The following is a 14,493-nucleotide window of genomic DNA, read 5'->3' on the forward strand; positions in this document are numbered from 1 at the left end:
TGAAGAACAAAGCAAGAGCCTTGAAAGTTGAGAGAAAAATCTCAAAAGTTTGATATTCAATCAATAATAATCTGAATTGTGTGTAAATTTTTGTCCATATCATATTTACAAACTCAAAAGATAACAATATCTAGTTACCAAACAATTTAGGACTCTAAACTAGGAAATAAATATTTTCTCGAAACAGTGTCCGCTCGGGCGAATATTTATGTCCGCCCGGGCGGGAAGCTTTCGGCTTTTTCTCGCAATAGGGCGCGCTTGGGCGGATATTTATGTCCGCCCGGCGGAGAGTCTTCGACCAATTTTTTTAATAAAACGTAAGGGCGCGCTCGAGCAGTAAGTTATGTCCGCCCGGGCGCGAGGTCTTCGACTTTTCTTCATTATTTATCACTTTAATGATGTTCTTTTGACTCCCAAACTCACTCCCATACATCAAGAACCATTCGGCATTTTGCTCATCGCTCGTAAGCCCTTCTCGACTGCTCATGATTCCTTGTAGTGCCTCCTTGAATTTCTTTAGTCGTCCTCTCGTGATTGGTCCCTCCGGCAACTCTAAAGGATCCCATGCCTTCCTTGGAGCTTGACCACCCGTGTTCGCATCATCCTCCCCTTCTTGAAAAGGATTTGTCCTCAAATCTTGTTCATCACCTACATCAAACAACGACAAATCACTAACATTAAAAGTAGAACTCACGTTATACTCACCTGGTAGATCGAGTTTGTAGGCGTTGTCATTGATCCTTTCAAGGAACTGAAATCGTCCATCGCCCCTGGGTAATAGCTTTGAACGTATTTTCTCGGGGAACCTTTCCTTCCGCAAGTGTAGCCACAACCAATCACCCTTTTCAAACACCACCTTTTTCTTCCCCTTGTTGGCTTGCTTTATGTATCGCTCATTCTTCTTTTCTATGTTGGTCTTGACCTTTTCATGCAAACCCTTAACAAATTCGGCCTTCTTCTTGCCATCCATATTTAATATTTCACTCACAGGTAAAGACATCAAATCCAACGGAGTTAAAGGATTAAAACCATACACAATTTCAAACGGCGAATAATTTGTAGTAGAATGCACACTACGATTATAAGCAAACTCAACAAAAGGCAAACAATCTTCCCAATTCTTTAAGTTCTTTTTAAGAATAGCACGCAAAAGTGTTCCTAAAGTTCTATTAACAACTTCAGTTTGTCCATCCGTTTGAGGATGACACGTAGTAGAAAACAACAATTTTGTGCCAAGTTTAGCCCATAAAGTTTTCCAGAAATAACTCAGAAACTTAACATCAAGATCAGAAACAATAGTCCTAGGCATGCCATGCAACCAAATGACTTCTTTAAAGAACAGATCCGCAATGTTAGATGCATCATCGGTTTTGTGACAAGCAATAAAATGTGCCAACTTAGAAAATCTATCAACAACAGCAAATATCGCATCCCTCCCCTTCTTAGTCCTAGGCAACCCCAAAACAAAGTTCATAGATATGTCAATCCAAGGTTCACTAAGGACATGAAGTGGTGTATACAATCCATGTGGTTGCGTCCTAGACTTAGCTTGTCTACAAGTTATGCACATATCACACACACGCTCTACATCACGTTTCATATGTGGCCAATAAAAATTTTCATGCAATGCACTTAAAGTTTTACCACACCAAAATGTCCCATCAAACCACCCCCATGTGCCTCCCTAAATACTAATTCACGAATGGATGATCTAGGGATGAACAACCTATCTTCTTTAAATAAGAAACCACTATGCAAGTAGAATTTTTCATGTGGACCATGCATATAAGTTTCAAACACACTCTTAAAATCCTCATCTAGCACATACAACTCCTTGACATGCTCAAACCCCAAAATTTTAGACTCCAAGTTAGAGAAAAGTATATACCTTCGTGATAGTGCATCGACCACTACGTTTTCCTTACCTTGCTCGTATTTGATCATGTAGGGGAATGTCTCCACAAACGCCACCCACTTGGCATGTCTCTTGTTCAACTTCTGTTACCCCTTAAGATGCTTTAAGGATTCATGATCCGTATGAATCACAAAATCCCTAGGCCTCACATAGTGCTGCCACGTCTCAAGAGTCCTCACAAGTGCATAGAGCTCCTTGTCATATGTTGGTTAATTCAACGCTGCTCCATTAAGCTTCTCACTGAAGTATGCCACCGGCCGTCCTCCTTGCATAAACACCCCACCAATACCTACACCTGAAGCATCACATTCAATCTCAAAGGTATTAGTAAAATCAGGTAAAACAAGTAAAGGAGAATTAATTAATTTATGCTTAATCATATTAAAAGACTTCTCTTGCTCCTCGCCCCAATGGAATGGAACGTTCTTCTTCATCACTGTCGTCATCGGCGCCACCAATGTGCTAAAATCCTTGACAAACCTCCTATAGAAGCTTGCAAGACCATGAAAGCTTCGAACTTGACCAACAGTAGTAGGCGTTGGCCAATCTCGAATGGCACTTACCTTATCTTCATCCACTTGTATACCCTGTGAGCTTACCACAAAACCAAAAAAGAGAAGTTTGCTCGTATAAAAATCACATTTCTTTAAGTTAGCATATAAAATTTCAGCCCTTAGTGTGATTAGTACAAGTCTCAAGTGGTTAACATGCTCATCCAAGTTTTTGCTATACACTAGGATATCATCAAAGTAAACCACAACAAATTTCCCTATGTATGCACGCAAAACATGGTTCATTAACCTCATAAAGGTGCTAGGAGCGTTAGTTAAGCCAAAAGGCATGACTATCCACTCATATAACCCGTATTAGGTTTTAAAAGCAGTTTTCCACTCATCACCTTCTCTCATTCTAATTTGGTGGTAACCACTCTTCAAGTCAATTTACTAAAAATACATGCACCATGCAATTCATCTAACATATCATCTAGCCTAGTTATGAGATGTCTATACTTGATGGTTATGTTATTAATTGCCCTACAATCCACACACATACGCCATGAGCCATCTTTCTTAGGGACTAGTAAAACAGGTACAACACAAGGTGACATGGACTCACGCACAAAACCTCTATCTAACAACTCACTTACCTGTCGTTGAAGCTCCTTAGTCTCCTCCGGATTGCTCCTATAGGCTGGACGATTTGGCAATGCACTCCCAGGCACGAAATCGATTTGGTGTTCGATTCCCCTCAATGGCGGCAAGCCTTGAGGCAACTCCTCCGGGAATATATCTTCAAATTCCTGCAAAAGTGAAACAACAATGCGCAGAAGGGACCCGGCTATATCACTTGTGTTAAGGAGGATCTCCTTATAAACAATTAACACCAGTGGTTCATGTGTGTGCATCAATTGCTTCAACTCACTCTTTTGGGCCATATAAGTTTTCTTTTTGGCCTCTTTCCCCTCATTTTCTTTTCTCTCATTTTCTTTCCTCTCTTTTTTTTTTGTATGGCCATCTCACTCTTTTGATCACTCTTTTTTTCAGCCATTTCATTTTTATTTTCATAGGCCACCTCACTTTTTAGTTCACTTTTTTTTTCGGCCTCATCTCTCTTCTTTTTTTTTCAATTGGTCCTCCAACACTTGCTTTGGGGATAAAGGAAGTAATACAATGGATTCTTTCTTCAATAAAAATGAATACTTATTCTTGAACTCATCATGTGTCACTCGTCTATCATATTGCCACGGCCTACCAAACAAGATATGACAAGCATGCATTGGCACTACATCACATAAGACCTCATCAATGTACTTCCCAATAGAAAAAGACACCAATAGTTGTTTGTTCACCTTCACTTCCGCACAATCATTCAACCATTGAAACCTATATGGTCGAGGATGCTTTAACGTAGGTAAACCCAACTTTTCTACCATCTCACTACTAGCCACATTGGTGAAACTTCCCCCATCTATGATAAGAATGCAAACCTTGCTATTCACAAAGCATCTAGTATGGAACAAGTTTTCCCTTTGGTTAGTCTCCTCCTCCTTGGCTTGGGCACTCATGATCCGCCTAGTCACTAGAGCTTCACCTACAACTGCCCCATATACCTCATCAGGATCCTCTAACGTAGGCATCTCATCATCATCACCCTCGTCATCACCCTCACTTTGAGACTCATACTCACCATAGTCATTCAAAATCATCACCCTCTTATTAGGACATTGGCTAGCAATATGACCCAACCCTTGACACCTAAAACATTTAGTATCTCTAGAACGATTAAGAGGAGTTTTGGATTTACCTTGCACTCCTTGTTTAGGCGTCTCTTGCTTGGTCTCAATCTTGGGCTTGGTCACCAATTTATTTTCATCACGTTTTGCCATATTTGGTCGCCTAGAAGATGTCGAACTCCCCGTTTGATTGGTGCGGTCAACTCCTCGCCTCTTGAGTTGTTGCTCCAATTTTATGGCCATTTGCACCATCTCGTCTAGATCCAAGTAGTGCCTAAGCTCCACTTGATCTTGAATCTCCCTGTTCAAACCACAAAGAAAACGTGCCATTGTCGCCTCACTATTCTTCTCAATATTTGCCCTAATCATGACTACTTCCATCTCTTTATAGTAGTCCTCAACACTCTTTATTCCTTGCCTCAAAATTTGGAGCCTCTTAAACATCTCCCTATAGTAGTGATTGGGTACAAACCTCTTCCTCATGACCATCTTCATCTCATCCCAAGTTTCAATGGGTCTCTCATTATACCTCCTCCTAGTGGTCACTAATTGATCCCATCAAATGAGAGCATAGTCTAGAAATTCCACCACCGCCAACCTCACCTTCTTTTGTTCGGAGTAGTGGTGACATTCAAACACAAACTCTACCCTCTTTTTTCATTCTAAGTATGCCTCCGGTTCAGATTTCCCATGGAACGAAGGAATTTTCATCTTAATACTACCCATGTTACCATCTTCCCTATTCCCATCATATCTACCCCGTTCAGCTTCTCTTTTTCCTCTACCAAATCCTCTACCTCTTCCATTCCTACCCCAATTATCATTTTGGCTCTCCTCGTCTCCTCCCAAATCATATTCTTCCTCTTCTTCTCCTCTACCCAAATCTTTAGACTTAGTTTTACCTCCACTAGTACTAACTTCAAGCCTACTCATCCTCTCATGTAATGGCTCCAACTCAACCCTCATCATTCGACAAAAATGCCCAAACAACGCCTCCATTTGGGTCTTAGACAACCCTTGGTTCGTACTATCTCCTACTTCCCTCTCCATTTTACTTTCAGGTTTGTACCCGCAAGAAAATGTTAGTAGAAAACAAGAGATATTTCTCACCCAAATGCTCACGATCACTCCAAAGAAAGTTCGCTCGTCTCTCCTTTCTTAACTTTTTTGCTCACAACAAATACTCACTAGTCAATCCAAAGAAAATTCACTCGCACTCAAGTGATTTCACTCTAGTTTGATAGTATTCTCGAAAGTGTGCTAGCTTAGTATTTGTATATTAAACAATCAAGTTCAACTTGTGAACAATTCTGATCGACTCACTTGGACTGCGTAGATGAAATTTGAAGATAAATATTTTTTTATTGTGAGAGACAATTGAATATGACTCACAATATATAATAGAACAAAATATCAAAAATAAATAATGGTGAATTTTCGGATTTTTGGTACTTTTTTTTTTGCTAGGCTAAGTATTCTCGAAAATCCCAACAAAAAAAATCACCAAAATTTCAGAAACCGATGAAGAACGATATACTAAAAGATAGTACTGAAAAAGGAACGAAAGGATAGCAGATCTGACAAACAAACGAAAGGATAATTGCAGATCTGAAAATTTAAGAACGAAAGATACTTACTTGAATTCAATGAACCTAAGCTCTGATACCAAATGATGTGAATCCACGTACGAATAAAAAGCAAACACGATTAAATATGAATCGCGCCCTCAATTTAATAACGAACAAGGAATTCGTGTTGTCCCGACATGTTGATTCAAGCAGTACGTGATTTTCACCTCTAAACTATGACAAGTTTAGCAACAAATAATCACAAAGAAACAAACGAAATTTGACGAACCTTCAAAGAACAAGTCCTTGACAATCCGCGCAAGAACGATCGACAAACGCCACAAAGTTAAAACTTTGATAAGTTTGATTTGAAGAACAAAGCAAAAGCCTTGAAAGTTGAGAGAAAAATCTCAAAAGTTTGATATTCAATCAATAATAATCTGAATTGTGTGTAAATTTTCGTCCAAATCATGTTTACAAACTCAAAAGATAACAATATCTAGTTACCAAACAATTTAGGACTCTAAACGAGGAAATAAATATTTTCTCGAAACAGTGTCCGCTCGGGCGGGAAGCTTTCGGCTTTTTCTCGCAATAGGGCGCGCTCGGGCGGATATTTAATCCGCCCGAAGCCGAAAGCTTCCCGCCCGGGCGGAGAGTCTTCGACCAGTTTTTTTTAATAAAACGTAAGGCGTGCTCGGGCGGTAAGTTATGTCCGCCCAGGCGCGAGGTCTTCGACTTTTCTTCATTATTTATCACTTGAATGATGTTCTTTTGACTCCCAAACTCACTCTCATGCATCAAGAACCATTCGGCATTTTGCTCCTCGCTCTAAGCCCTTCTTGACTGCTCATGATTCCCTGTAGTGCTTCATTGAATTTTTTTAGCCGTCCTGTCGTGATTGGTCCCTCCGGCAACTCTAAAAGATCCCATGCCTTCCTTGGAGCTTGACCACCCGTGTTCGCATCAACAATATTATTGGTTAAGAAAAAATATAATATACAAAATTAAAAGGATAAAATCGGAAAGAAAATTGGTGTCCTCATAGTGCGGTTTTTATTAGGGGCTCAACTATTATATAATAGTAGAGATATACTTCATCATGTGGGAGTCATGGCAACATCATTATCAGTATTCATGGCAACATCCCAAACAATGATATTCTAACTTTGTATATTTTGTGTTCTGATCTTATTTAGTATTCAAATTTGAGTTTCAGTCTTACAAAACTATTGTTCTTTGTCAGATGCTGACATGAAGACGTAATGTTGAAAATGTTAATGTGTTCCGGAAAAAAAAACAAACAAACACAAAATAGACAAACTTATAAAATCATTTGGTCATGTAAGTTAAGTTTTTTGGCATTTAATCTTTTGTCCCAAACCAAAGCCCAAATTTGAATTTTTACGATATCAAAGCACCAAAAAAAAAAAAATCTCTGTGTAGTTATCTATTACTATTATTAATCAAGTCTATTTTAAGTGAAGACTTCATAAAATAAAAATTAGCAAAAACCTTTTTTTCTTAAAAAAAATAATTACCTCATATTTTTATGAACCGATGATTTAATGTTTCTGCGTACACCCAACTCGTGTTCATAATTGCTCGTTTGACATTTAATCAAGTGATCCCACCAATACTCGTGCATCAAAATGAAATCATATCCAATATATATGACAATACTCGTAACATGTGACAATAAAATCAAATCTGATATAATTTATAATTCTTTAAAAAAATTAAATAAATATTTTAGACCTTTACTTTTTATAAAAGTTATACGAATAACCCTTGTACCACTTGAAATCGGGCTAAATGAATTATCTTGATGATATATCAAAGAACAATGATCAAAATAACCAGCGGTCAAAACGGTTAGAAACAAAATTTAATTTTCTATAACCATATTTCAAGCTGGCTAGACTAGTCCGGAATTTATCAATGCTAATTGAATACTACAAGATCGAGTTGGATGACACATATACAGTAACATCTAGTTAGCATGATTAACATCTGAACTAATCTATCTGACTTGAAATATGATTTGTAAAAAATTAGATATTCTTTCTAATTGTTTTGTCTGATGATCATTTTTATCATTAATGTAAAAGATATTATCAAAATTATATTTCAATTTGTCAGATTTTCAAGTGATGTAAAAAAGTATTCGTGAAATTTGCACATATTTAAAATACCTATTTGATGGAAAATTTTAATTTGCACATAATAAAAAATAAGGGATAAATTTTAATTTGCACATAATAAAATTGTACATATTTAAAAAATAAAATCTAAAATACCTATTTAATTTGCACATAATAAAAACATGTTTTTTTAATATTTGACGGAAAATTTTATGCAACAGTGCCATCAGTCATAAATTAATTATATGTCATCGAAATACCCCATCACATTTGCTATACACCTATTCAAATATAAATAAAAAGAGCTATTGTTTATAGGTCCGGGGGCTTTGTGTATCACGAATTCACAACCGATATACTTACTATTGATTACAGATATGAGTTTTATAATAAGGGATAATTATTAATTATATCCATATACTTTGCCTTTGTTTTCCAATTCTGTCCCAATTTTTGGGTGTTCAGTTTATATTCATCAAACGATCTAAGTTCTGTCTCACAAATGTAAGACTCATTAGTTAACATATTAAGAGATGATCATTGTATTATCCCAAAATCAGACAAAGCATAAACCCAGCCCTATTTTTATTGGAATATTGTTTTCTCGCATCCAAGGCACAACGAAAGTTTAAAATTTTTAGTTTTGAGGTTCAAAATATTCATTGGGCGTCGTATAATTTAATACATTCATATGGTGTTTAGATATGTTTAAATTTGGGTATTTAAGGTTGGACATCAAATCAGTCTGGGATTAGCAGAGTTGATCTTTCTTATAAATCCATACGAACGGATCTTTCTCTTTCTTCGATAGTCAAATGAGGTTCCCGATCAGAGATTGATTTCTTCGTATAGATTGCATTAGAAATCTAAACAAAATTTCGGTCGAGATTGTATTACCAGAATTTCAGAAATCGACGGTGATGCAGTCGTGGAAGTGGCCGAAATTTCTATGTGAAAAATTGTAATTGCCGAAATTTTTCTTGAGGGAGGAGATGAAGAAAAATCTTGGTGGTGCAAAAAAAATCTTATTTCATATAAATATTTATTGACTTTGATTCTATATCACATAGAAATCCCACATTAGTTAGGATTTATAATAAAAAATATCCCACTAAAAGTCTTTTACTTTCATTAATTAAGCATGTTGTAAATGTTCACTACTTGTTTTTCTTAAAAAGTACTAGAATTTTTTTTTCTTTTATATTATTTCGGCCGAAAATACATCCATACATATATATATTTTTAAAATAACCTTGCACTATTTAAAAATAGAATAACCAACTACTATTTGAAAATTCAAAAGAACTCAATTCAAAACGTAATATCGTAAATCGTCAACAACATAAACTAACAATATTTCAAAATAAACTTAACTCTAACGGCCTCTCAAAAACCTATCAAAATCATCATAAGTTGTAAAAATCTTTAACGTAAACTTAAATCATAAACTTAATCTAATTTTGCGGAGAACTAGCGCTGGTCCTCGGATTATGTTCACCTTCAGTCCAGCAACATCAACCATCAAGTCCTTCAACAACATTAACATCAAGCTTACCTACATTGATCTTACCTAGTGAGTCTATTGACTCAGCAAACCATTACCATAATAGCGAGTAATACATATACAATCACATGCAACAATGAAAATACTTTTACATAAAATAACATTTCATAAACATGCATAAACATAAAAAATTCTCCTTTCATCATATACATTCTCATTTTCATCATATACATATACGTTTTCATTTTATTGAATTCAGATCGTTAATTGTGACTTTCGTATCAGCTGAAGGTCGATAGATCCATCTACGTGTAACCACAATACTGGGCGGCGGGGACATTAGCACACTCTCACCCGTCAATTGAGCCTTGACCTTACATATCATCATAATCATCGTATCAGTCACTATCACTTCACCTCCTTCAACTTTTCGTATTCTCATCACTTAAAAAAATTAAAGCAACATAAATCATTTTTATTTTAAACCAAGCATGCAACATTTTTTTTAGAATTATCGTTTTATCATAAAATTTCATACATTTAAAATAAGCATATTATCATTATTTACAGCAATCAGGGCACTGCCAGGATGTTTACTATTTTTCAGGTGTAAAATGATCGTTTTATCCTTAGACGTAAAATTTCTCGATTTTGACTTTTTCTTACTTTCGTTGACTCTAGACCATCCCAATTAATTATTTAAGCTTAAATAAAATTTATTATATTTTTATTTAGCTTAATTTCACAACTTTTGATTTAATTTCATAATTATCAATTTGTAGAGCGTTTTAATCCCGAAGTAATTCAAACTTTAATATTAAATTCCCAAATTTTAAACATAGACTTTTTATTGCCTAAAATACCCTTGTGGGCCATGAGCCAACCCCGAGGACCCACGGTTCAAGCCCTAACCTTTTAAACCCCATATTCGAACCCTAACACGCAACACTCGAGCCATCTCATCCTTTAGTCGAGCCACACCCGAGCCACCTGGAGCCAACCCCTCACCAGCCCACCTAGGAAATCTACTAGACCCATTGGATCCAACCTAACCCGTTGCAGCCCCCTGCGCGATGCACACAAGCAGCCCGAGTTCCATAAAAGCATAGGTCTATTTTCCCTTGACTAGGACTCTTCGTCCAAGCCGTCTCCCGAGCCCGAACCTTCTGGACTAACCCTGGACCACCTGGGACCTAGTCTGGACCACCCTTCCCAGGCCTGATATGTCACGGCCCAGCCCACTTGTGATATTGTCCGCTTTGACCCGAGGCCTCACGGGTTTAAAATACGTCACAAGGGGTTGCTACACGCTCATTTAAATGCCCAATATCTCTCCCGTTATTTAGTGATGTGGGATTTCGCCTAAAGGCCCTCTCACCCCGCCTTTCGGGACTCAGCGTCCTCGCTGAGGTTTGCCCCACCATACCAAACTCATGTGGAGTCGCTCTGATACCATACAAAGGGGGCCCTTAACTCCTAATCGTTATTACAATGCAGTTGGTCTAATTTCATTTGGACTAATACTCAGATAATTATGCTAAAAACCGTAACAAGTGTCACTTTTCTGTTGCGGTTCAGCATAATTTTTAAGTACAAATCAATTTCCAATACAATCTTTCAATATCACCAACTATTTTCTCATTTTCATTGTCATGTGGCTGCACCTTATTTGCTTGGGAAGAATCCATGCGATCAAGGACTCTTTACTAGCGACCAGCCGCGGGTCCAATCAGGGCTAGGACCCTTCCAGCCCCTTAACCATGACCCTCACCGAGCCCAGCCCTGGCCAAGCCTTCAGTGCAAAACTCTTTAACTGAACCCTTGTGAGCCATTCATGCAATATTTTCATTCGTGCCTTCTCTTATGCGTATGCAGCATTCGGTTTAGCACCTAGGGACCCTATTTGTGTTGGAGAAACGTCCTTCAGAGAAATCCTCACATGGCACCCCCTTCACGCAATAATATCGTTTGTTTTGAATCATGAAATCATAAGTTATTCACATGTCAAGGCATTAAAACGAAATTAATCATAAGGTAAACATGTTTTTCATGCAAATGTAATTCAAACACGTAATATGGTGTGATAGATGAGAAAAAGAAGTTTATGGCATGCCTTTGCGTATATTACGCACGACAAATACGTTGAGATGCGAAGCACGACGATGAACGGAGGACCCTTGCTGATTTTCTTCAAGAAAAACGTGACTTTCCTCCATCAAAGCTTCGTGTGTGTGTGTGTGGTGGCTGCGAGCGAGAGTTTGTGTGTGTGTGGAGAGGTGGCTGTGTGGTTTGAGGGTTTGGGGAAAGGTTTTTAGCTTATTTATTTGTTAATTAGCATGTGTGCAAGTTTGAGCTCATTAGTATATTATTATCAATTATTTAAAATATTTTGTTTAGAAAAATTCGTGAAAATATTAACCGAGTTCTCAAAAGATTCCTATTTTAGTCGAAAATCGAATACCGTTAAAATTTACAATTCGGCGTATAAAATCACCTCAAAACATCATTTTAAAAAAAATATCATATAACATCAACCTTATTTTAAATAATTAAAAATAATTATTTAATAAAAATATTTGCCTTTTTTCACCCATCGGTCCCCGTTCCTCGATCGCATCTCGAATAACCTTTAAAAACATAGTTTCATGCATCCTAGTAGAAAAATACATCTTAACCATATAAACATATCTAACATAATTAATTTATGCAGTTAAAGTCATTTTATTAGTATTTTCAATTTCCCCTAGATTTGCATGCAGTTGATTACGTCATCTTATTTTTGGACCTTCCAATTCCTCTCCCCTTATATAAAATTGTGTCCTTGTAATTAGATCTTACCGAATAATTCCGGGTAGCGGCTCCTCATGTCTCTCTCGGTTTCTCAAGTAGCTTCTCCTCCGAGTGATTTAGCCACTTAACCTTGATTATTGGTATAACTTTGTTCCGAAGTCTTCTTTCTTGCCTAGCCAAGATTTGTATGGGTCTTTCCTCATAAGCCATGTTTGGAGTCAATTGCAGATGTTTATGATTTAGTACATGTGAAGGATTTGACATGTGCTTCGAGATGTGGAACACATTGTGTACTCCAGATAGCATCGGTGACAACTCCACTCTATAGGCTAGTGTTCCTATCTTCTCCAAAATTTCAAATGGCCCTATGAATCTTGGACTAAGTTTTCCTTTCTTGCCAAATCGCATAACACCCTTCATAGGTGCTATTTTCACAAACACGTGGTCTCCTACTGCAAACTCTAGCTCTCTTCGACGCTTGTTGGCATAACTCTTCTGTCGGCTTTGTGCAGTCTTCATTCCATCGCGGATTTTGACTACTAGTTCTGCTGTTTGCTTTATCAAGTCCGGACCAAATTCTCCTCTTTCACCAACCTCGTCCCAATGTATGGGTGATCTACAATTCCTCCCATATAGTGCCTCATAAGGAGCCATTCCTATTGATGATTGATAGCTATTATTGTAGGTAAACTCTACTAGTGGCAACTTCGGGTCCCAACTTCCTTGAAAATCAATGACACAAGCTCGAAATAAATCCTTCAAAATTTGAATCACTCTTTCGGACTGACCATCGGTTTGAGGATGGAATGTTGTACTGAATAATAATTTAGTCTTCTTCGTTGCATGCAGACTCTTCAAGAAAGATGAGGTAAATCTCGGATCTGTGTCAGAAATAATAGTTATGGGAATACCATGAAGACGAACTATCTCTCGAATATATAACTCGGCATACTGTGTCATGGTGAATGTCGTCTTAATAGGTAGAAAATGCGCTGACTTTGTAAGACGATCCACTATCACCCATATTGCATTAAACATCTTGATAGTCCTTGGTAATCTCACAACGAAATACATGATAATATTTTCCCATTTCCACTCGGGAATAGGAAGTGGCTTAAGTTTTCCCGCTGGCCTCTGATGCTCGGTTTTAACATGCTGGCATGTCAAACACTCGGATACAAAACGCAGGATGTCTCGCTTCATACCTTGCCACCAATACAATAGTTGAAGATCCTTGTACATCTTCGTACTTCCAGGATGAATGGAATATGGCGTGTCATGGGCTTCCTTCATAATGGCCTCCCTCAAAGAGTCGCCACTAGGAACCCATAGTAGGTCTCGATAATGAACTATACCATCCACCTCAGAATACAGTTTCCGGCCTTTGGCTTCATCTCTCACTCTCCACTTTTGCAATTGCTCATCAGAAAACTGTCTCTCGCGGATTCTATCTCTCAAAGTCGACTGTACTGTCATGGTGGCAAGATTAGGGGCCTCGCCCCTAGCATACATTGTAAGCTCAAATTGATGTATCTCGGACTGCGGAGGTCTCTGAAGTGATAATTTAGTAATAACCGTTGTCTTCCTACTCAATGCGTCCGCTACTACATTGGCTTTTCCCGGATTGTAGCTAATATCACAATCGTAGTCTTTTACCAACTCTAGCCATTTTCGTTGCCTCATATTCAACTATTTTTTTGTGAAAAAGTATTTCAAACTTTTATGGTCGGTGAAAATCTTGCAGTTCTCCCCATATAAGTAATGTCTCCAAATCTTCAAAGCAAATACCACTACTGCAAGCTCCAGATCATGAGTGGAATAATTTTTCTCGTGGACTTTCAACTATCTAGACGCATAGGCTATAACTCGGTCGTTTTGTATCAGAACTGCACCCAAATCAAGTCTCGAAGCATCGGTGTAAAGTACATACTCTCCTTGCCCTGATGGTATTGATAAGACTGGCGTTGAAATCAAAGCTTGATTCAACTTGTCAAAACTCTCTTGGCACTCGAATCCCCATATAAACTTTGCATTCTTCATCGTCAAGGCGGTCATGGGTATTGCTATAGCTGAGAATCCTTAAATAAACTTTCGATAATAGCCGGCTAATCTCAAGAAACTACAGATCTTGGTTACGCTCTTCGGTATAGGCCATTATTTCACTGTTTCCACTTTGCTTGGATCAACCTCCATTCCATCTCTAGAAATGATGTGGCCTAAGAACGTCACCCTCTCAAGCCAAAACTCACACTTACTGAACTTTTCATATAATTTCCTATCTTGCAATACTTGCAGTGTTGTCCTCAAATGATGACTATGCTCCTCTTTACTCTTCGAAT

At 37.7% G+C, this 14,493-nt stretch overlaps 1 pseudogene; it reads right to left on the minus strand.

The window, feature by feature from the left end:
• Positions 1-2,124: 2,124 nt before the first annotated feature.
• On the minus strand, positions 2,125-4,121 carry LOC142523121 (uncharacterized; annotated as a pseudogene).
• Positions 4,122-14,493: the final 10,372 nt, after the last annotated feature.

The sequence above is a fragment of the Primulina tabacum genome, chromosome 13 (genome assembly GCF_025594145.1).
Source record: "Primulina tabacum isolate GXHZ01 chromosome 13, ASM2559414v2, whole genome shotgun sequence".
Lineage (NCBI taxonomy): Eukaryota > Viridiplantae > Streptophyta > Magnoliopsida > Lamiales > Gesneriaceae > Primulina > Primulina tabacum.